Source organism: Triturus cristatus, chromosome 8 (genome assembly GCF_964204655.1).
Source record: "Triturus cristatus chromosome 8, aTriCri1.1, whole genome shotgun sequence".
In the NCBI taxonomy this organism is placed as follows: domain Eukaryota; kingdom Metazoa; phylum Chordata; class Amphibia; order Caudata; family Salamandridae; genus Triturus; species Triturus cristatus.
The window spans coordinates 171,220,110-171,241,663 of record NC_140591.1 but is presented as its reverse complement, the minus strand read 5'-3'; the positions used below and the strand labels follow the sequence as shown (position 1 = coordinate 171,241,663).

At 50.8% G+C, this 21,554-nt stretch overlaps 1 protein-coding gene across 3 annotated transcripts in view; it reads right to left on the bottom strand.

Moving 5' to 3' along the window:
* Positions 1–21,554, bottom strand: part of BRWD1 (bromodomain and WD repeat domain containing 1) — a 2,304,433-nt gene that overhangs the window by 441,872 nt on the left and 1,841,007 nt on the right. The gene's annotated exons all lie outside the window — the stretch shown is intronic.

Below are 21,554 nucleotides of genomic sequence, written 5' to 3'. Positions count from 1 at the left end.
ACACAATAGACAGCAGAGAGATCTCCCGATTGTCGATTACACTGAAACGGCATGGGAGCAATACACAGATTTCAATAAAGGTTTCTTTCCCTATATAGGTACAGTCACTAATAGTAAACTGATACGTAGATTAACTAGAACCCTTGAAGCAGTAGTGAATGAGACTACTTCCGCCCTAGGCAACTTAACAGAGGAGCAGTCTGCGATGCGGATTGTTGTGCTTCAAAATCGTCTTGTCCTTGACGTCATCCTGGCCGATAGGGGCGGAGCTTGTAGGGTCATCGGATCAAGTTGCTGTGTTTTCATACCAGAAAACTCGCCGTCAGTATATAAAGCCATAACTCGCCTTCATAAGATTATAAGCCAGATACACCAGAGTCCAGGCACCTGGACTTGGTCCGGTTGGTTCTGGAGCGTGTTGTCAGCCTGGGGATGGAGGATCCTATCCTTCCTAGGTATTGGCTTTCTCATACTATTCAGTTGCTGCTTATGTCTACAATGTGGGCCAGCGATTTGTGGTCTGTGTGCCACATCGTGTATCCCGCATCCAAGTTTTCGTTCAAGATCCCGGAAGAAGAAAGAAGAACAAATGATGCTATATGAACAGATTGATGGATTGATGAAGATCGATATCTCCTGAGGGTCCGTAGGGGACAAGGAGGGAATGAGGAAATATGAATTTTATGATCAGATTATGTCCCCTATCTTAGACCCCAACGGCTCCATGTGCATGCTACAAGTACATGTATGTTACCTCCAGTTCCAGTTATGAAGACGCAAATACATGTGCGTCCACCGTCAACATGTCCTCTTTCAGATCCGCCATGAATGGGTCAGATATTCCATTCCTAAGTATGAAAGGCCACCGACTTTATGTGGTTCACTTTCCACATTTTACAGATTCAGGCGAGTAGGCCCTGAATTCTGCCATCAAGCCTTTTCCTGCCTTCTGCCTCTGAAAGCTCCAGTCCGAGCCCGCATCTGTATCCATGAACTTTGTCCTACTCCCTGCGCGGCTAACGATGCCTGATCCGGCCCGTTGCCTGCCAAAAACTGTATTTCACCTTCAGGATTATCTGCTCCGCTCCTCATCCGATGCATTCCTGTCTAGTAGTTTAGGTAAACATTCTTCCAGCTACCGAGCAAAGGGCCAGGCCTCACTGTCCTCACGCAAGTAATTCATAGCCCCTGTTACTATGGAAGATTCCTGCCCCCTCGCATCTCATGTAGACACTTAGACGCTTGTACACGCACTAACAGTCAGTATAGAATAGATTTCGTCCGAGAGACCTTTCCTTTTGGATAATACAGTTCTTTAAACATAAGATATTAGATATGATTTGGGATTAGGTTGACATGACCCCTCAGACTTCTGTCTCCACATATAGAGCTAAATGTCAAGTCCCCTTCACCCTCTAGTTGCACGTCAATCACACGTCATGCGGCTGCGCACGCATCTCTGCCAAGTATTTCTGCTGATATTGCAGGATTCTCTTATGGATCCACCCACTTGTGACATCATGTTTAATGACGTTTCTAGTTACGCCTATGTTTACGCCTATTTTCATTACGTATGTGTAGTATTATCTATATTATCAGCTGTTACGCCTCCTGCATCTGTCTTAATGTAATGCTTTCCATATAAATATCTTTACTTGTCAATAATGTATTGCCTTCCCTTCCTGAACCCTCGTGGTGATGGAATTTGATGCCTATGGTTCGAACCATAACTCCTTTATAGAGGAATAAAGCCTTTCAGAACCTCTAATACCACGGATTCTGCCTCTTATTTATACTGAGTTATTCTTACTAGACTTTACCGCATAAAAAATAGTACCGGTAATAAAATATTTACCACAGGACGTGTGGCCACTGAGAGGCTCAAGGACTTAGCCGTAGCCTGTGAGCCATTAAAGCACTCCGCCATCATGTCTGCCTTGTTGTAGGAATCTGGCTCTGTATATACTACACCAAAATGAGGTATAGTGGGCACAGAGTCCAGAGAGTACACAGAAGTATAGCAGAAGTGAAATTAGGTAAGCACTAACAGCTCTCTTTGTGGTAGTGTGGGCAAGCAGTTAGGCCTATCCGGAGGGTGTGTTAAGCATTTATTGTATTCCCTCAATCAAGACTGATGGCACGTACCCAGAGACTGAATCCAGACCAATTAGGTAATTATAAAAATATATACTTGCATTTTATTTTGTAGAACCAAGCAGGAATTGGCAGACGTAAGCAAAATATACTCTCAAATGCAAGACTTGTAGTTGTGATTGAATTTGCAATTGTTGCAGATTTGGATTGGGTTTCAAAGCAGGGTAAATTACACAGCAATTACTTTTGGAATACTTTTAGACTACTTTTGATTTGCATCGACTGCTCGGGGGTGGTATGCCTGAATCTCACAATACAATGTAAGTAAGACCTTTTAAGGTTTGCAGTTTACTTTTTCTTTCATACAAAAGTTCTACTAGACAACATTTTTAGAAAAAGAACTCGCAACATTGGTTCCGATGGGAGAAAAAGGATTAAAGGTTCTCAGGTAAGTAAACAACTTACAAGTAACAATTTTTGGGGTTAGGACCATGGTTCCCTAAGGACTAGGTAGGCACTGCAGTTGCACAACCAGTGGCACTGGGGCAGCAGAGTGCTGGGGCCCTGGCTATTCTAAAAGGTTCTTACTGTCAATAGGGTGCTTCTTATCAGGCGTCGAGAGATCCCTTTGGGGATGATTTGTTGTGCCATATAAATGAGTAAATAAATAAAATAAATAAATACATGTTAGCCAATAGGGCTAAGGGGGCCTTCGTTCAAGAACGGCATATGAGCAGGCCACTTGGGTGTGGGAGCAAAGCTCCAGAGGTTAAGGCCAGAACTGCAGAGGCCAACAATCAGCACAGGAGCTGCACCACCAGCAGCACAGGGGCGGCTGGGTACAGTGTGCCAAGGAGACGTTGGGGACCCTGTGGAATTCAAGAGAGACCTTCGGTTCGGCAAAGATGTTGCATGCTCGGGCAGGAAGACTACATGAAGGCGACCCCCAGCTTGAGAGGTAAATTGGGTTCTTGGGGGATGCCTGGACACCACTGGTTGGGCCATACAAGGCCGTAGGGTGTCGGTGCAGGGGTGTCTTTTGGCATCAGGTTCTTCTTACCAACTTCAGGTTGCGGCTGCAGGCATCGACTTGAAGTTTGAGGGAGGTCGGGGATCACCAGTCAGGATCGCTGAGGGACCTCCTCATCGTGTTGGGCCACTCAAACATGGGTCGTGGGCGTCAGGTGCAGAGTGATGCAAAATTGCTGAGCCGCCTGGGTTCAGATTCTGCGGGTGAGTCTTTGCATGAGCAAATCCGGTGCTCATGGAAGACAGAGTCTTTAAGGTGGTTGCAGGGCAGGTCCTCTGGGCTCTGAGGGGCTGCTTGACATGCAGGAGTTTTGCTGTAGTCAGGTCGGAGTCGGGACAGGCCGGTAGGGCTGGTGCTAAAGCAGTTGATGTCCTCTTCTTCCTGAGCCACCACAGCTCTTCGGTCCTTCTTTCTTCTTCAAATCGGAGGTGGCAAGGTTCAGGGTTGCCCCTAAATACTACATTTAGGGGCGTTAAAAGGGTATGCAGGTAGGGACCAATGGACCTTGAGCTGGGTACACCCCCTATTATGCCACCCTCCAGTGGGAAGGGGGCATAAGCCTCTCCCTAATAGGCTGGGTCCCCTCATCTTCAAGATGGAGGGGACTGAGATGTGTGCTTCACTTTGCCTCCCCCACGTGAAGGGGTGGCGTTGGCAAAGATCGGCACCCCGCTCCTCCTTTTTACCACCGATTCTCCTGCCCAAAGTGGGAGCAGAACTGGTGGGACCCAGTTGCTGGGGCAGCAGAAGGCAGGGACAGCTTAAAAAGGCGGCAGGCCTTTAAAGCTTCCCCCACGTGGACCCAACCCATCCTGGGGTAGGAGGCATGACACTGCCCAGGATAGGGTTTCATTCTGGACCCAGGGAGTTGAGGCTCTCTACCCAGAGGTCCAGAAACCTGTCTGGTGGTGGCCAATGGTGGGCAGCCATTCAGGAACCACACTAGGGCTGGTCGTTTTTCAGGGGGCATTTCTAAGATGCCCTCTGAGTGCATTTTACACTAAATCCCACACTGACATCAGTTTGGGTTTAATGTGCTGATAAGTTTTCTACCAAACTTCCCAGATTTTAGTAAAGCAATTATGGAGCTGTGGAGTTTGTAATGACGAACTTCCACACCATGTACTCTTCATGGCTTTACAACACTTAGGATATCTAAGAATGGACTAAGACACTGTAGGGGTACAGGGCTCATGTCACTGTAACCGCACCTGAGGGCTAGTGCACCCTGCTAGAGGGGTGATTTACCTAGGCCTCATGCAGTGGGTTGCAGGCATGGCACACAGGGATGTGTGCCATGTTGACTCTTCACTTTTCTCTGCATCAAAACACGCGGCCTGCATTGGAAGTGTGTGGGTCTCTAAGGGTGGCACATAGGTGCTGCAGCCGTTAGAGGCCTTCCCTAGTCACAGTGCCCTTGATACCCATGGACTTACCTGCGGCCAGAGATGTGCCAATTGTGGATACAGAGGTACAGTATTGGGAAAGAACATAGTTCCTGGGAACCTAATTGGGAGGGATCCAAGCACGTCAAGTGGCAAAAAGTAGGGGGTAACCATGCATAGAGGGGCACTTTCATACACTTGTCTCCGGAGAGATGGGTGCCATCAAAGGGCATGTCCATGAGAGAGGCCTGGACATCCCCTAAAAAGGCAGAAAAATGTAACCAGACGTGGCATTGACTAAATCACTCTGCCCAGCGAGTTGGCCATGTCACGAACACAGCAAATGGCGGACTTTGCCACAGCTCTCCCATCTGATACTGCTTGGGAGAGGATGGCCCGGGCCACCTCCTGGACCTGTGGCAGAACTTGAGCAACCGTTTCCAAAAGACAGTGTGGGTAACGACCCAATAATCATGTGGTGTTCACCAACGCAATGCAGGGTTTGGGGAAGAAAACATGTTCTTACCCAAACAGTCCAGCCTCTTAGATTCCCTGTCCGGTGGTGCGGAAGTGAATGCACTGTGGGAGGTAGAGGCTTGGCCCACCAAGCTCTCGGGGTAGGGTGGTTGGTGAGGAAATCTGGGTAGGCCTGTTGTGTGCAGATTTAGATTCCGTATATAGGTTTCCCGATTTATGCCCTTATATAGGTACAATTCACATTGCCCTTATTTGGACTTAGAAATCCTGCCCTTATTTAGACATTGTCCATACAAACCAAATACAGGCTTGGCCACCTACATCCGTCCATCCACGTCACAACAAATTCTTGGAAAACCAGACCCTTAACCCTTTAGGAATTTCCCTCAGCTTGAATATTGATATCTCCAAGAACTCATTAAGTATGCATGAACATCTATTCCTTAGGGGTTCATTCATGACGTTCCTCTGCCTGACATTTACGTCAATATTGGCATTCCTAGACACCTTCAAGGTATAAATATACCAGCACTTGCCTTGGCAAATTGCGGTTCCCGGAGGATTCGATTCAACCCAGAATACGCGGTTCGCCGCGGGAAGTTCGGAAGGAGATCGAGTTCCAGTCTGATGCACTGACCTGACAACAGGTTCATTGAGGGTCCAGCGACTTTGCGCAGTAAGTACCTGAACTTGACCAAGCTAACGGTACAGCCACCTTTCATGCTGCCCCCGGCCGTGTCTGTGTGTGCATCCTTCTACCGTTACCTTGTTGGGTGCATATCACCGACCTCCCCCAACAGCCTTTTTCCTTTTCTTCCCCCTATTTAGAGTGCACATGGTCCTGGCCCCCGGCTGAGCTCCATGCTGAGTTGTTCGCTATAATCAGGTGTAAGCAACTCCACTTTACTGTTTTCACCAACACTGGTTACAGTACATAGGCCTAATTTCACACACAATAACGCATATTGTGAGACCGGCCACTCTTTCACTGCCCGCCACTGACGCCAACACTACCGCTTTGTCCGTGGTCACCTCTAGGCACCTAGTACGGCCTCACTATAAGCTTTTTGCCCACTACTAGGAGCCTTTACTTAAATGTAAAGTCTGTCCCCTTTTTTTACCCCCTACAGGTACAACACCTCTTGCACATATAAGCACTAGTTGACCGCACAGCTCGTCGAAGGCCATAAGCCTACCGTGCACACCCAATAGCCTTTGTTTTTATTGACTGCCTGGGGCCCACCATTAAAACAGTCTTTGGGACACCCAGGAGAGTATTTTAAACCTCACTCAGAGCACACCCACAGCACCCTCAGGAACCAAAAAACCCCGCTCCGCAGTAATCTGGCATCGAAGCACACCTGAGGTACACTCGGTACCTCGGGTGGGGCCCAATGATGAAGCATGCCACCAACTTGGTTGGTGGGTGAGGGCCTTCATAAAAACCTAATGGTTTTCCCCCACCCGCAGACATACAAACAATTTAAACAAGAGCTAGTTCTCATTGATTACTAACATGTTTATGCGGTTGTCAGAGACTAAGCCCTTCTTGTATATTCGAGAAGATTCTAGTGACCTCTGAGTTAGCTGGCACACACAAGTAATTAAGTTTAATATACTCGATAGAGACATACTGACCTTAGTCCTATGTCAAATCTATAGTGTATGTTATTCCAATGCGCAGAGCCTATTAGGGATATAGGAACTACACTACATGGCATCCAACGGTTTGGTAAGGCACTAATTTAGCGCTAGATACTGAAGTAACTCAGTCATGCTATTCTCAGAGACCCTCTACTCATAAAACTCCATAAGACGTCTGGAGTGGGTAGGGATAATATCCGCCATAGCTGAGTAGGACGAAAGTCCTATGTATTAGCAGTTTGGTTTTGTTCAACGTTGAAGGATACAGTGTTCCAAAAAATTGTGCACCTTATCTTTGTTTCCTTGAAACTTGCTCTGCATTTTTCATTTAAACAATGTCCGACCACGGTGATGTTGTTTAAAAAGGTACAGCTGCGGCTGACGTTACAGGTTTTAATGAAAACAAAGCGGGTGTTATACACCTCACTTGTTTTTCCCGCCGGTTCTCCCATGCAAAGTAGGGGGCAGAACCAGTAGGGACCAGTTGCTGAAAGCAGCAAGTGGTCTAGGGAAGCTCACAAAGGTGGCATGCATTTGAAGCTTCCCCTTCGTGAACCCTGCCCATCCTGGGGGAGGAGACTTGGCACCTCGTCCCAGGATGTGCATTGTTTCAGGCCCTCGTGAGCAGGGGGTCCAGAAATCTGTCTGTTGATGGCAGCTGAAAGCAGCCACTCAGTCGGGACACTAGAGGTGGGTTAGTTTTCAGGGGGGATCTCTGAGATGGCCTCTGTGTGCATTTTTCAATTAATCCCACACTGGCATCAGTGTGGGTTTAATGTGCTGAGAAGTTTGATACCAAACTTCTCAGTTTTCAGTGTAGCCATTATGGTGCTGTGGAGTTCGTGATGACAAGCTCCCAGAACCATATACTCTTAACGGCAGCACTGCACTTACAATGTCTAAGAATGGACTTAGACACTGGAGGGGTACAGGGCTCATGCACCTGTACCCTCGCCACTGGCGTAGGTCACCCAGCTAGAGGGGTGACTGATCTATGCCAGGGAAGTGGGTTGTAGGCATGGCACACAGTGATGTGTGCCATATCGACTCTTCACTTTGTTCTGCACCAAAACATGCAGCCTGCAAAGGCAGTGTGTGTGTGTAAAGGTACAGGGTCCCCATTTACCAGATGCCAATTGGGTTAGTTTTGGGGAAAGAACACAGGCCCTGGGAACCTGATTGGCAGGGACCCAGGGCACACCAAGAAAAAGTGCATCAGTAGTCTGGCAAAAAGTGGAGGGGGGGGGGTTACTGCAACACAAACCCTCTCTCCTACAGGTTCTAACTGCAGTATGCAAGGAGGGCACCAGATGTGCCCTTCAAAGCAGTTGAGTGGCGCTGGCAATCGCCCCCAACCCATCCCAATACACTAAGTACTGTCTGGAAGGTGGTCACACCTCCCTGTGGCAGGAAACCTTTTGTTCTGCCTTCCCCTGCTCTTGCTCAGTAGCAGGAGGGTGGAAACGGGTCTGTGGTCGGCAGCAGCAATAGCTTACAGGCAGATCCTGAAAGGCTGTTAAAGGGAGTATGGGGGACTTCCCAGGGGATCCCCCCAGTGCATGGAATCCTACCTCCAACACCGGTAACAGTGTTGAGGTATGATTCTAACGAACAAGTTACTTACCTACGGTAACGCTTTTTCTGGTGGATACAGTATCTGCCTATGGGTTATTCACCTTTTGAATACCCCCTGCGCCAGCATTCCGCAGAAATTCTTTTCTTAGCTGTATCTGACTATGGTTACCCCCAACTTTTTGCCTAGTGTCTAGCTGGTTTTTCAACTTAGTTGGCCTGAGATCCTGCCATTCAGGGTCTCAGGCTGTCTGCTCTCTCTTTAAAATGGACTCCATGTACCCTAGGTACATACCCAATTGGTAAGAATCACCTTATTGGACCCTGTACAGTGTACCCTAGGTACCCAGGGCATAGGTGTACCCTAGGCCTCCCAGGGGCTGCAGCATGTATTATGCCACCCCTGGTATGGCCTCCCAATCAGACACAACTGGCTGATCACTCAGCTGGGGCAAGGTCGTGTTATTACCCCTTGCTTAGATATAGTATATCTATATCTGCCCTTAAAATAGACACATGTGTACCTATCAGCCACTCCTATGGCAGGCCTTAACAATCCTGGAGGCAGAGTGCTTGGTAACATGTGAGATGGTGCTCTAGCATGAGCTGAGCCTGTCTGCAGCTTTCGGAACCATGTCCTTATAGCTGTTCTATGATATAGCCTACCATATACTCTTAAAGTACCTTATAATCTTAAACGGTTATGGTAACTATGGTTTTGCTTTATCAAAACATGTCGTGTAAGGTGTCTAACACTTTGGAATAATACCCCCATACCATTTCTGGTGATGAGGATATTATTCCTCCCTTCTAGAGGGAGAGACATGTTAAAATCCTACTTTGCTGTTTAACTCTAACCAAAGCCTCAGCATCACAAAATGGATGCTGCTGCCACAGACACGAGTCTGACCTCCTGCTGCTGGGAGTGATCCCAGCAAGGGAGGCTTGGACAATAGGTTTCCTGCTTGGGGAGGTGCTAGCACCTCCCCAGACAGACTTTAGTGTATTGGGGCAGGGAGGGCTGAAAGGAATGAGACATGCCTGGGGCACACAAGGTGTCCCATGCATAGTCCAGTTCAAACCGGTGCTGGGGCACTCCAGCCCCAGTCCTGGCGCGAAACTGGACAAAGGGAAGGGGGTGTAACCACCCCCCTCCCAGGTCCCACCCATAAGGCGTGACCTAGCAGGTAACCCAGCCCCCCAGATTAGTATAAGAGTGGGAGTTGGGCCTCAAGACTTTAGATTATCCTGAACCTGCAAAACTGAACAGAAACTCTGGACCTTCGACATTCGACGAAAGAAGAAGACTGAAGAATCTCCCTTGTGGCCAAGGAGTGGCTACCCTGTGCAAACAGGCACCATCAAGAGACTACCCTTTGCTTTGCTGAAGTTCTACGAGGGACCGACTGCAGAGCCCGACCAGAGCCTTGACTTCCAGACTTCTCCGACCCAGATCCACATCCGAGCTGAGATCCGTGGAGGCGACGAGAGACGTGGGACCGGCTACCTGGGAAAAGTGGCGAGTATCTTCTAGCGCAGCTTCTGAGTCACCCTCGAAGTTGTGCACCGGGGATTGAGAAGCCCCAACCCCAAGCACCATCTGCACCGAAGATCAGCCCCCCACACTCCACGAGTCCTGCGTGGGGCCCTTCTGCATTTTCCTGCTTGCCGCGTCTGTCCGGTCACTGGCCCGTTGGCTAGTAACCTTTGCGACGACACACCTGTAACTTTCGACTGCTGGTTTGGTTCCTCCAGACTGGCTCCTGCTCTTCTGAAAAAGAGAAGCACCCCAGACCTTCCTGGTCTGCACCAGAAGCAAGTCCTCCATTCTGCGTGGGTTCCGCTTGCCAAGGCTTGGTGAGTCCTAGTTCGACTTCGACGCCGCCGACAGCAAGAGCCTTCGTGGGACAGCTCGCCTCCTGGTCCTGGTCGTCCTCGACGTCTCCTGGTACCCGTGGCTGCTGCGACAAGCTTCACCTCTTCACCTGCAAACTCTCGACATCGCCTGGTTCCTTCCTGGTTCCACGTGGTCACTGGCTAGTGACCCAGACTCTGTCCCTTCTGCTTGCAGGTATCCTTCCTTCTTGATCCCAGCCTTGGGATCCACCGGACACTCTTCACTGACTGCCTGTCAGCATCTTTCCTTCAGGCATCCATAGGAGTCGACGACGAAACCCGACGCAACTTCACACCTATGCACCCGCAGCCCGTGGGCTAGGTAACTTGGGTACTCCGGTGCTCATCAGGGTATTGACTATCCTAGTGTCTAGTTTTCCAGTCTCGACTTCCTAGCTACTCCAGAAGTGTCCTAAATCTTATTAATTCTAAACTGTACTATTTATATCGATTATACGCATTACCCGCGAGTGTTTCCACTCTGCACCTGAATCCCGTGGGCCTCCCACTTCCTAAGCTTTGGTAGTGTAGTGTAGCCCCAGCGATTCCCTAGGCCTAGGCCTATCCTATTTCCATGACAGTGGTCCTTATACCACTTCTTTAGTATATGGTTTGCGTGGCCCCTAGGGCCTAACTGTATTACTTACCTGTGTGACTTAATGTATGCTTGAATAAGACTGTGTTGTACTTACCTCGAATCTCTTAAAGAGTGCTGAGGGTTTGACTAGAATAAATACACTTTATTTTATATATATATCTGTTGTGATGTCCTTTCATTTGGTATTCAAGGAGTTACAAATGGTATAACAGCTGGCTTCACATGCCATTCAGAGTTTAGCCTAAGACTGCTCTTGTCCATGCTACCACTAGGATAGCTGGTCTATAAGGTTGACTTTACAACCAATCACCATAAGGGTTGTTTGGACTGATATAAGGTGTACACTAGAACTAGTGACATCATACATCAGGCCAAGGAGGGTGGAAACGGGTCTGTGGTCGGCAGCAGCAATAGCTTACAGGCAGATCCTGAAAGGCTGTTAAAGGGAGTATGGGGGACTTCCCAGGGGATCCCCCCCAGTGCATGGAATCCTACCTCCAACACCGGTAACAGTGTTGAGGTATGATTCTAACGAACAAGTTACTTACCTACGGTAACGCTTTTTCTGGTGGATACAGTATCTGCCTATGGGTTATTCACCTTTTGAATACCCCCTGCGCCAGCATTCCGCAGAAATTCTTTTCTTAGCTCTCCCACTTCGACAAGGACGTCATAATTGCACGGCTTTGCTCTTGACTCCGTATGACATCATCGGAGCCATAAGAAGACCTCGTCGGCGTGCTAACGTCAGTTCCATCCATTTTTTCCGTGCCGCAAAGGGGCGGACAGACAACATTTTCACACATACATATATACAAATGCAAGTACACCTAGCATAACCAATAAAAGCATGGAAAAAGGTCAACAAACCAAGCATTTTCCAGTATCAAACCGTAATCATGAAAAAGACATATTAAAACACTCATATCAAACAGTTATAGCATTTTTGGTAGAAACAGGTACACAACGGGGTGGTGGGTGGGACAGTGAGGAATCCACAGGCAGATACTGTATCCACCAGAAAAAGCGTTACATAAGGTAAGTAACTCGTTCTTCTGATGGATACATCTGCCTGTGGATTCCTCACCTTTTGAATAGACTCCCAAAGCCGTACCTCTCCCGGAGGAGGGTGTCCACCTGGCTAGACCAAAAAATCTTGCAGAACAGAGCGTGCAAATTGACCGTCCCTCCTAACCTCAGAATCCAAGCAGTAATGCTTTGCAAAGGGTGTGGATGGAGGCCCAAGTTGCTGCCTTACAAATATCAACAAATGGAACACCTCTAGCCAAAGCAGAAGATGATGACTTACCTCTAGTAGAATGAGCTTGGATACCTTCAGGCAGGTCCTTCTTGGCTAGAGCATAGCAGATCTTGATACACAAGATGATCCACCTGGAAAGAGTTTGTTTGTGTACAGCTCTTCCTTTCATCCGTCCAATGTAGCCCACAAAGAGCTGATAATCAAGCCTTAACTCCCTGGTCCTGTCCAGGTAAAAATTGACCGCCATCTTTGTGTCCAAGCGATGAAGTCATTCCTCCTCCTTGGAAGGTTGAGGGGGAGGATAGAAGGTAGGTAAGGTAATGGACTGTCCCAAATGGAAAGGAGCCCTGGTCCTAAGGACCAACTTATCTGCATGAATGATCAAGAATGAAGACTTAGAACGAAGAGCCTGAAGCTCACTTACCCTCCTGGCCGAGGTAATAGCGATCAAGAAAACCATTTTAAAAGAGAGAAGCCTCAAAGGACAACTATGAAGAGGCTCAAATGGAGAACCCATTATAAAAGTAAGAACAAGATTAAAATCCCACTGAGGCATAATAAAAGGAGTAGGAGGAAACTTATTGGTAAGGCCCTTGTAAGACGTTGACCTGGTATATGCTGTCCACTAGTTATTGTGGGCACCTTGCACCAGTCCAAACAACCCTTATTGATGATTAGGTTTAAGACAACCTTTATTGAAAGCTATCCTAGTGGTAGCTGTGGAGAGCAACCTTCAGGCTAAGTCTTGAAGGAGTGTAAAGCAGCTTGCTTTACCGGATTATAACCTCTTGAATAACTAAATGAAAGGAGAACCACACAAGGTATAAATATAAAATATATATATTTATTTCTAAACGTACAAGTTACTTACCTTCGGTAACGATGCATCTGGTAGAGACGATTCTAGCCGCAGATTCCTTCACGTAGAATTATCCCCAGGCGTGATACTGGATCCGGAAAACTTTCTTGCCCAGCATCCCTGCGTGCCGGGGGGACGGCATCACGCGACTCCGCCCAGGCATCGTCCGCGTATGTGACGTCAGCAAGGTCACATAAGTCCCACCCCGGCACGCCTACGTCAGTTTTCTTCGGAGAACATTTCCGCGCCACAACGCGGAGCCAGCAGACAAAACTGTGAGAGTATAGGAACAGTGTGCGAAAGAGCCGAAAAAGGAATGGTGAGGAACACCACCATAAAGAGCAGTGCCCGGCACTGCAGTACCCAAATGCAGGGAAAGAATAAATAACAGAGCAGCAACCCTGCCAGTACAGAGACAGCCTCCCCCGGAGACAAGGGACATATGTAAAAATGGCACGATAACATGCAACAGGACTACAACCCCAACCAAAGACAAGGAAGGGTAACCAGTAGGGGACACACAGGGAACGACAAAAATCCCAAACATCCCCATCAAGGAGTGTGACAACCCCCATCAGGAACAAGGGCAGAGGCACAGCCAAAAGACCCCAACCTCAAGGATCGCAAAGGGCAAGAAGTACCAACAAACCTATCCTTCCATGTGACAACGGGGAGGAAAAAGGGACAGCCTGACAGAAAGAGGGAAAGAATGTACTCATAGAAGACACAGCTACCCACAGGGATGCGAGTGCGAAAGACCAAATCACAAGCCCTCGCAGAATGGGGAGGAAGGGTGGGCCGTGAAGGAATCTGCGGCTAGAATCGGCTGTACCAGATACATCGTTACCGAAGGTAGTTAACTCGTACATCTGATAGAGACTACTAGCCGCAGATTCCTTCACGTAGAATAGATACCCTAGCCATAACCAAGGGGAAGGAGGGTCTGCGAGAGGACCCCACCCACCGGGGCACAACAGAAGGCCGCACGGGGGCTGAGTCCAAAAACAGGACGAGGAGCCCCGTCCACCAGGCAAAGAGAAAAGAAGAAGATAGCCGGTCCTCACTCAGCAGAGGAACCAAGGCAAGGCGAAAAGAGGCCAAACACCCCACGCCCATGTGAGGCAACAAAACCTCCGCCCAAAGCCAAGGCAAGGAAAGGGGCACCGAAGGAGAAGAGCAACCTAGAGACTCCAAGGAGAAGAGGCAGAGCAAAGGCAATCCCAGACAGGACGGCGCCGGCAGCAAGACGCAGGCGGAAGCCAAAAAGGGGAACTCAAGGTCACCCGGGAAGAATCGTTCAACGCCCCGCAGCGACAAACTGCGCCCGCAAGAGGGTCCAGAAGTTAGGGACCATCCCCCCCACAGTGAGAAAAGGTAGAACCGAGTGCAAGGCCCACTGGAAGCAGCGGAGAAGGCATGATGACAGTCCCACTAAAGCCCCAAGAAGGTACAATGGAGCAGAAAGAAAAAGAGGGCAGCACTGGCAAGCTCCGCCAGATGCCAGAGACACCACAGAACGAAACACCCAAAACAAAAAGGCGAAGAAGGTGGTTGCATCCACAACATACCATAACGCCATGAAGAACAGAAGCCTGCAGGCGACCACAACTCCCCAGCACATACCAGGGCTATATAACAGCCAACCCTGCCCCACATAGGGCATGTCATATCCCAAAACATGGGAACCTCTTAGGAAGAAACTTCCGCAGCAGAGGACAACAAAAAAAGACCTACGGAAAAATTCCCTCAGGAGACCTATCAAGCAGCCAGAGGGGAAACGCAGAAGGCCCAATCTCAGGCCCAGCATGGTGTAAAAAACCCAAGGGAAAAACACACAGTCAAAAAGGGGTGGCCAGCAGCCAACAGAACCACAGCCTCAGCAAGGAGGACTCGAGTGGCCATGAAGCACACAGAACAGACAACCGGGGCGAACCGCCCCAACGGAAGATCAGCTCCAAGAACCAGATCAACACGCAGGCCACTGAGGAGGAGAAGAAGGAGGGGGAGGGGGGGGAGGAGGAGGAGGATGAGGAGGATGGGGAGGGGGAGGAGGACGACGAAGCCCCGCCAAGAACCTCTGGATGGCTGAGTCCGCAGGGGCATGGAACAAAAGAGCACCATAGAAGGGAAGGTCCACCAGCCGTTCTCGAACATTCTCCGGGAACACAATGTCCCGAAGCCAGGCATGGTGATGAAGGGCAACCGAAGAAGCCATGGCACGACCCAGCACCTCTGATTTGTCCAGAGCGGAGCAAGGGATAAACGCCGCCAGCTCCCGACCATCTAAGAAATGGTGTCTCAAACCCACACAGGCACCCTTCTGAGAAGCGGCAGACATAAGGGACTCCGCCCACTAGCAAGAAGTGGCCCTAGCCAAAACACACAGTGTGTTAAGGGCCTGCAGAGCCGCACTGGTTGAGGCAAACATATTGCGCCCCTAGGAGTCCAGCCAGCAGGCCTCCCGTGACAGGGGAGACAACAGCAGCGGCAAAGCAGGAAAGGCAGACTGCAAAAGGGGGCCTCTGGTCGAAGGGTGAAGAGAAAGGCACACCGAATCACGCGGGGCCGGATGGTGGCGGTGCAGAAGGTGCTGGTGCACCGGGTCCCCCGTGGTGGGACGGCCCTATGTCCCCAAGACAGAAGAGTGGAGTGAACCCTCGAAGGGAAGCAACAGTTCCCAAGATGATCTGCGGGGAAATGGGTAGCTGGATCACCCATGCGCAAAATTCCCACAGCCGTGGAAACAGCGCGGGCAAAAGCCTCACCCGCCTCCATAGGGCCCCGCGGAGGGGAAAGCAGCTCCTTGTTAGGCGACGGCTGCAAGCTAAGGTGGCCATCCCCCAAGCCAACCGGAGGAAGGAAGGGCCAAGGCCGGAAGGAAGGAAGAGGGACCGAGGAGTGGGGGACCTGCGGCCCCTCCGGCGAAGACCGCGGTTGTGGAGACGGCGAGGAGCCGCCTTTAGACGACGTCAGGGAAAAAACCTCGACACGGCAGCCCTTCTCCGGCGAGGATGACAACAGCAACCGCCGAACCTCTGGAGAAAAGGAGGCGTCCGAAGACGAGTGAACGACCCGACGTCGGCCAGGCGCCATAGAGTCTGCAACCTGAGGCAGGACACCGTCGTCGACTGGCTCCGGAGGACACGCCGGGGCAACCTCCGACACAGCACACGGCGCAGGAGACCGGAGCTGGGCCGGATCTGGGGCGGCGCCGACCTGACCGACGCCGACGTGGGCCCTCTGCCGACCCCTGTGGCGCCGCCAGAGCCAGCAGCCACCGTAGCGGCGTCACCTCGGACAAGGCCGCCGCCTGTCCCGAGGACCGAGAGGGGCTCAGGGGTGTGACCCAAGCCCCAGCAACCTCCCGCGACACCGCAGGGACACCCGCGGGAGTTTGCAGCTAAGCAGAGGCACCGTGGTCCGAAGGAGGGACCCCAGAAGGGCTGCACCCCAACGGCACCACATCCTCAGAGCCTGGATCCTCCGCCGACCCCTGTGGCACCGCCAGGGCCAGTAGCCGCTGGCGCCGTAGCGGCGTTACCTCGGACAAGGCCGCCGCCTATCCAGAGGACCGAAAGGGGCTCGGGGTGCGACCCGAGCCCCTGCGACCTCCTGCGACACCATAGGGACTCCCTCTGGAGTTTGCGGCGAAGCAGAGGCGCCGTGGTCCGAAGGAGGGACCCCCGAAGGGCCGCACCCCAACGGCACCACATCCTCCGAGCCTGGATCCGAAACAGTCGGGGCCGGGGCCACCGGTAACACCGCAGAGGACCCCACACACTGCATGGGATCCGCTGACGTCCCAGGAGGGGAAGGAGGAGGAGGAGAAGAAGCCAGTGTGGCCTGCAAAGCCGCCGCATATGTCTCCATCTGGGCTCTGGTCGCCCCCACGCCGGGAAACGGCAGATAAGGGGACGACACGCTGGGCCACACCACCAGCGGAGAGCCCGCGCCCCCGACAGGCCGGAACCCAACCCTCGGGGACAAACTGCGACACATACTAATAGGTGAGCAGCGCTCTTGCGACCTGGGAGAAGATCGAAGTCGGCGAGGGAAGCCGCGGGTCTGAGAACCTTCCGCAGGGGCCAGGAGAGGTGACGACGCCGACCTGGACACACGAGCCGAAAGAAGTTTCATCCGGCGCTCCCGCCGGGACTTCGGCTTCATCTGCTGGCACGCCTCACAATCAGTGGAGTCTTGGTGCTCCCCCAAACACCACATACAGATGGGGTGAGGATTCGTCGCCGACATGAGGTGGCCACACGACGAGCAAGTTTTAAAACCCGAAGGCATTCGCACACTGTTCCCACACACGCAGCAATAGCGTAAGGGAAAGGCCTAAACAGGCCCAGAGCACAAACCGGATCTGTGTTGCACGCGGAAAATGAAAAAACAGACATAGGCGTGCCGGGGTGAGACTTATGCGACCTCGCGGACGTCATGTATGCGGACGACGCCTGGGCGGAGTCACGTGATGCCGTCCCCCCGGCACGCAGGGATGCTGGGCAAGAAAGTTTTCCGGATCCAGTCTCACGCCTGGGGAGAATTCTACGTGAAGGAATCTGCGGCTAGTAGTCTCCATCAGATACTCTCTACTAACCTCTTTATGAAGTTAGAGAGCAAGGCACACAATAATACAGTTATTAAACAACAGTAAATAGCACAATATACAATGGGCCCCAGGGGGAGACCAAACCATATATTAAGAAAGTGATATAAGAACCACAACTTGACTAGACACAGTGCCTAGAGCACATTGAATCGCTGGGACCCCAAGGAATCACCCAAGGCAGTGACACAGGGGACCCATGGGGGACGTGTGCAGTGTGAGAACACAGCAGCGAGCCCCGTACAATTCAATGGGAAAGTCGCGGTTGGAATTTTAAAGAATAAGGACACTTAGGAAAGGACTTTGAGCAAACCATTTTAGACATAGAGGGTTCTAGGGACGCGCCCACGGGAGCACCGGAGTACTCGTGTTACCTCACCCAGGGAAGCCGGGTGCATAGGTGTCAAATGGAGTCGGCAATCGTCGTTGATTTCAATGGCGATGTGCTGCAAAGTGCTGCTGCTGTGGAAAGGAGAAGTGTCCGGGGTGATCCAAGCCTGGATCGAAGATGTGGAGAACCTGAAAGCAGAGGGGACAGAGTCTGGGTCACTTGCCAGTGACCAGGGGCACGATAGACGAATGCCCACCGATGTCAGGTGTTTCAGGTGCGAAGAGGTGAAGCTTGACTCCACTGCCACGGGGACCAGGAGGCGTCGACGACCACAGTCCGCAGACAAGCTGTCCAACATATGATGTCGAGTGCTGGAGGGGATGGGGCGGGGGGGCTAGTCAGTCTCTGGTTTGGAGACCAACAAGCCTTGGCAACGGCAAACCACACGGTGAGAGAAAAATGGCTTCGGTGTGGACCAGCAAGGTCCTGTGGACTCTTAAGCGATTGAGAGTCAGGGTACGTCTGGAGCAACCTGGTAAGCCCATTGAAAGTCAAAGTACACTTCGCAGGGACCCACAAGTCGACCAACCAGGGATCGCGAAGGGACCTCCAGAGGAATCACTAGATATCAGCCCATGGGTCACTCGAGGAGTGTAGGTCAGCAATCTTCGGTGGAATCACTGCTCAGGGTCTGGACTACAAGTAGCCCAAAGCACAGCCTCAGGGATCGCCAAGAAGCATATGCTGCTGCAAATGGTTGCTGTGTCCAGGGGTTCAGGTTGCATGGTCCCCACGAGGGCTTTGGATCTCAGGTTTGCTGAGAGCATGGATCGGCATCGGGGAAGCTTGGAAATCCACCTCCTGTGTTACAAAATCGTCGGTGTCCTTCGGGAGCAGCGTCGATGCAAACCGGACAGATGTGTCTTTGGTGCCTGCCTTGCAGGAGAGTAACTCCTTTACTCCAAGGGAGATTCTTTGGTCATCCAACGTTGTGTAGATAGTAGAAGTTCTGGGATTCTGTAGCAGAGTTTCGTCCAGGTAAATCTAAAGTCCTGTAGTCAGGGGTTCTATTTTATACCCAAGGAAGGGGTGGGACAAACTCTGGGGACCCACCTATGGGAGGGTCAGGACAGAGGGCTGGCTACACCCATATTCTTTGTCCAGTTTCGTGCCAGAGCAGGGGCTGAGTGTCCCTGCAACAAGTTTCAGCTGGACTATGCACAGGGACACCAAATGTGCCCCCAGTGCAGACAGCAAACCACTCTTCGAGTGCACCCACCCAGCCCCAATACACTAAAGCCTGTCTGGAAGGTGGTTACACCTCCCTGTGACAGGAAACCTATTGTCCAGGCCTCCCCTGCCGGAGTTTCGTTCGGCAACAGGAGGGCAGACTCGTGTCTGTGGCTGGCAGCATCCATTTTGTGATGCCAGGGTCTGTGAAGCTGGTACCGGGTGTACCGATGAAGTCATGGTTCTCCCTCTAGTAGGGTGGAATCATACCTGCCACACCAGTTACTGGTGTGGAGGTATGATTCCAAGGTGTTTGACACCAAACACGACATGTTTCCGTGCAGCCATTCCAAAGTTAGTATTTACAGCGAGGTTATAATGCAACAGAGAGTATTTGGTTTGGCTGCATCACAAACAACCCCGGAATAAAGGTTCCGAAGGCTGCAGAGGGGTTCTGCTCATGCATGGGCACCCTCTCACATAAAACACAGCACCTTGCCTTCAGGATTGATAAGGTCTGCCATAGGGGTGACTGATAAGTTTATATGTACAGTGATAGGGAGAGATATAGGCAACCTATATCTCAGTAAGGGGTGCATACACCACCTCACGCAGGCTGCTGTAGCAGACCTGTTGTGTCATTTTAAATGGCTTCCCAGAGCTGGCACACTACATGCTGCAGCCCCTGGTAGGCCTCTGGGGTACCTATGCCCTGGGTACATAGTATACCATATACTAGGGACTTATAAGGGTACCCCAGAATCCAATCTGGAGTGTATCTAATGTACATGCAATCAATTTACAGAGGAAGCAGCTAGGCTGGGGCCCTGAATAGCAGGGTCCCAGCCAGACTAGAGTCGAAAAACCGTGAAACATCAGCAAAAAGTGGGGGCAACCATAAGAAGCAGATCCTACTGCCTATCCCTAACCAGTTGAGTCTTCATGTTCTAAGTGGAAATATCTGGAGAGTCTATCTGAATTGCCATGGTTACTCCCAGGTCTATGTTCCACTGTATAGTCCATCCCCTGTAGGGAAATGGACCACCTTAAAAGTTTGGGGTTTTCACCCTTCATCTGTTTTAGCCATAAGAGGGGCTTATGGTCTGTCTGAACAATGAAGTGAGTGCCAAACAAGTATGGCCTCAACTCCTCAACTTCTTCAGAGCCCAAACCACAGCCAAGGCCTCCCTCTCAATAGCTGACCAACGTTTCTCTCTGGGGGTCAGCCTTCCGCTAATAAAAGCTACTGCCTGATTCTGACCTTCATCGTTCAATTGTGATAACACAGCCCCTACCCACAACTCAGATGCATCTTTTTGGACAATTAATTCTTTGGAGTAGTTAGGACTTTGCAGAATGGGAGCAGTGCACATGGCCTGCTTCAGGTCATCAAAAGCCTTTTGACAGCTGACTGTCCACTGAAATTTCTTGGGCATTTTCTTACAAGTTAAGTCTCTTGGGCATTTTCTTACAAGTTAAGTCTTCAAAGGGGTCACTATGGATCCATAACCTTTGACAAATCTTCTATAGTACCCAGTCAGGCCCAAGAAAGCTCTGACCTGGGTATGGGTGGTTGGAGAAACCCAGTCCATTATGGTCTGGATTTTGCTCTGCAATGGTTGAACCTGGCCTCCACCTACAAGGTGGCCCAGGTACACAACCTGACTCTGCCCTATCTGGCACTTAGTGGCCTTGATAGTTAGGCCTGCTTTTTGCAGGGCCTCCAAAACATTTCTTAGGTGGACCAGGTGATCCTCCCAGGTGGAGCTAAAGACAGCAATATCATCTAGATATGCTGCACTGTAGGCTTCCAGGCCTGTAAGGACTTTATTCACCAGCCTTTGAAAAGTGGCAGGTGCATTTTTCAAACCAAAGGGCATCACCACAAATTGGTAGTGCCCACTAGGGGTAGAAAATGCTGTCTTTGGCTTTGCATCATCAGCTAGTCTGATGTGCCAGTAGCCAGCTGTCAGGTCAAATGTGCTAAGAAAATTGGCTGAGGCCAAAGTGTCTATACGCTCAGCTGCCCTAGGGATTGGATGGGCATCAGTCCTAGTGACTGCATTGAGGCCCCTGTAGTCTACACAAAACCTCATCTCTCTCTTGCCATCTTTGGTGTGAGGTTTAGGCACTAAGACTACTGGACTAGCCCAAGGGCTATTGGGGGTTCAAAAACTCCCAATTCCAACATCTTCTGGACTTCAGCCCTGAAACAGTCCCTGATAGGGTCAGGTTGCCTGTAAATCTTATTTTTAACAGGCAGACTGTCCCCAGTGTCCACTTCATGAGTGCACCAGGTAGTCTGACTTGGAGTCAGTGAAAACATATGTCTAAACTGGCTGAGAATTTTTCTGCAGTCCGTTTGTTCCTGGACAGTGAGGCTGCCTGCCAAGGCTACATTATCTACTGATCCATCATCAGGGTTCTGAGAGAGCAGGTCAGGGAGTGAGTCACTCTCTTCCTCCTTTCCCTCATCAGTAGCCATGAGCAAGCCCATGTCAGCCCTGTCAACATATGGTTTGAGCCTATTGACATGGAGCACCCTGTGGGGGCTCCTGGGAGTTCCAA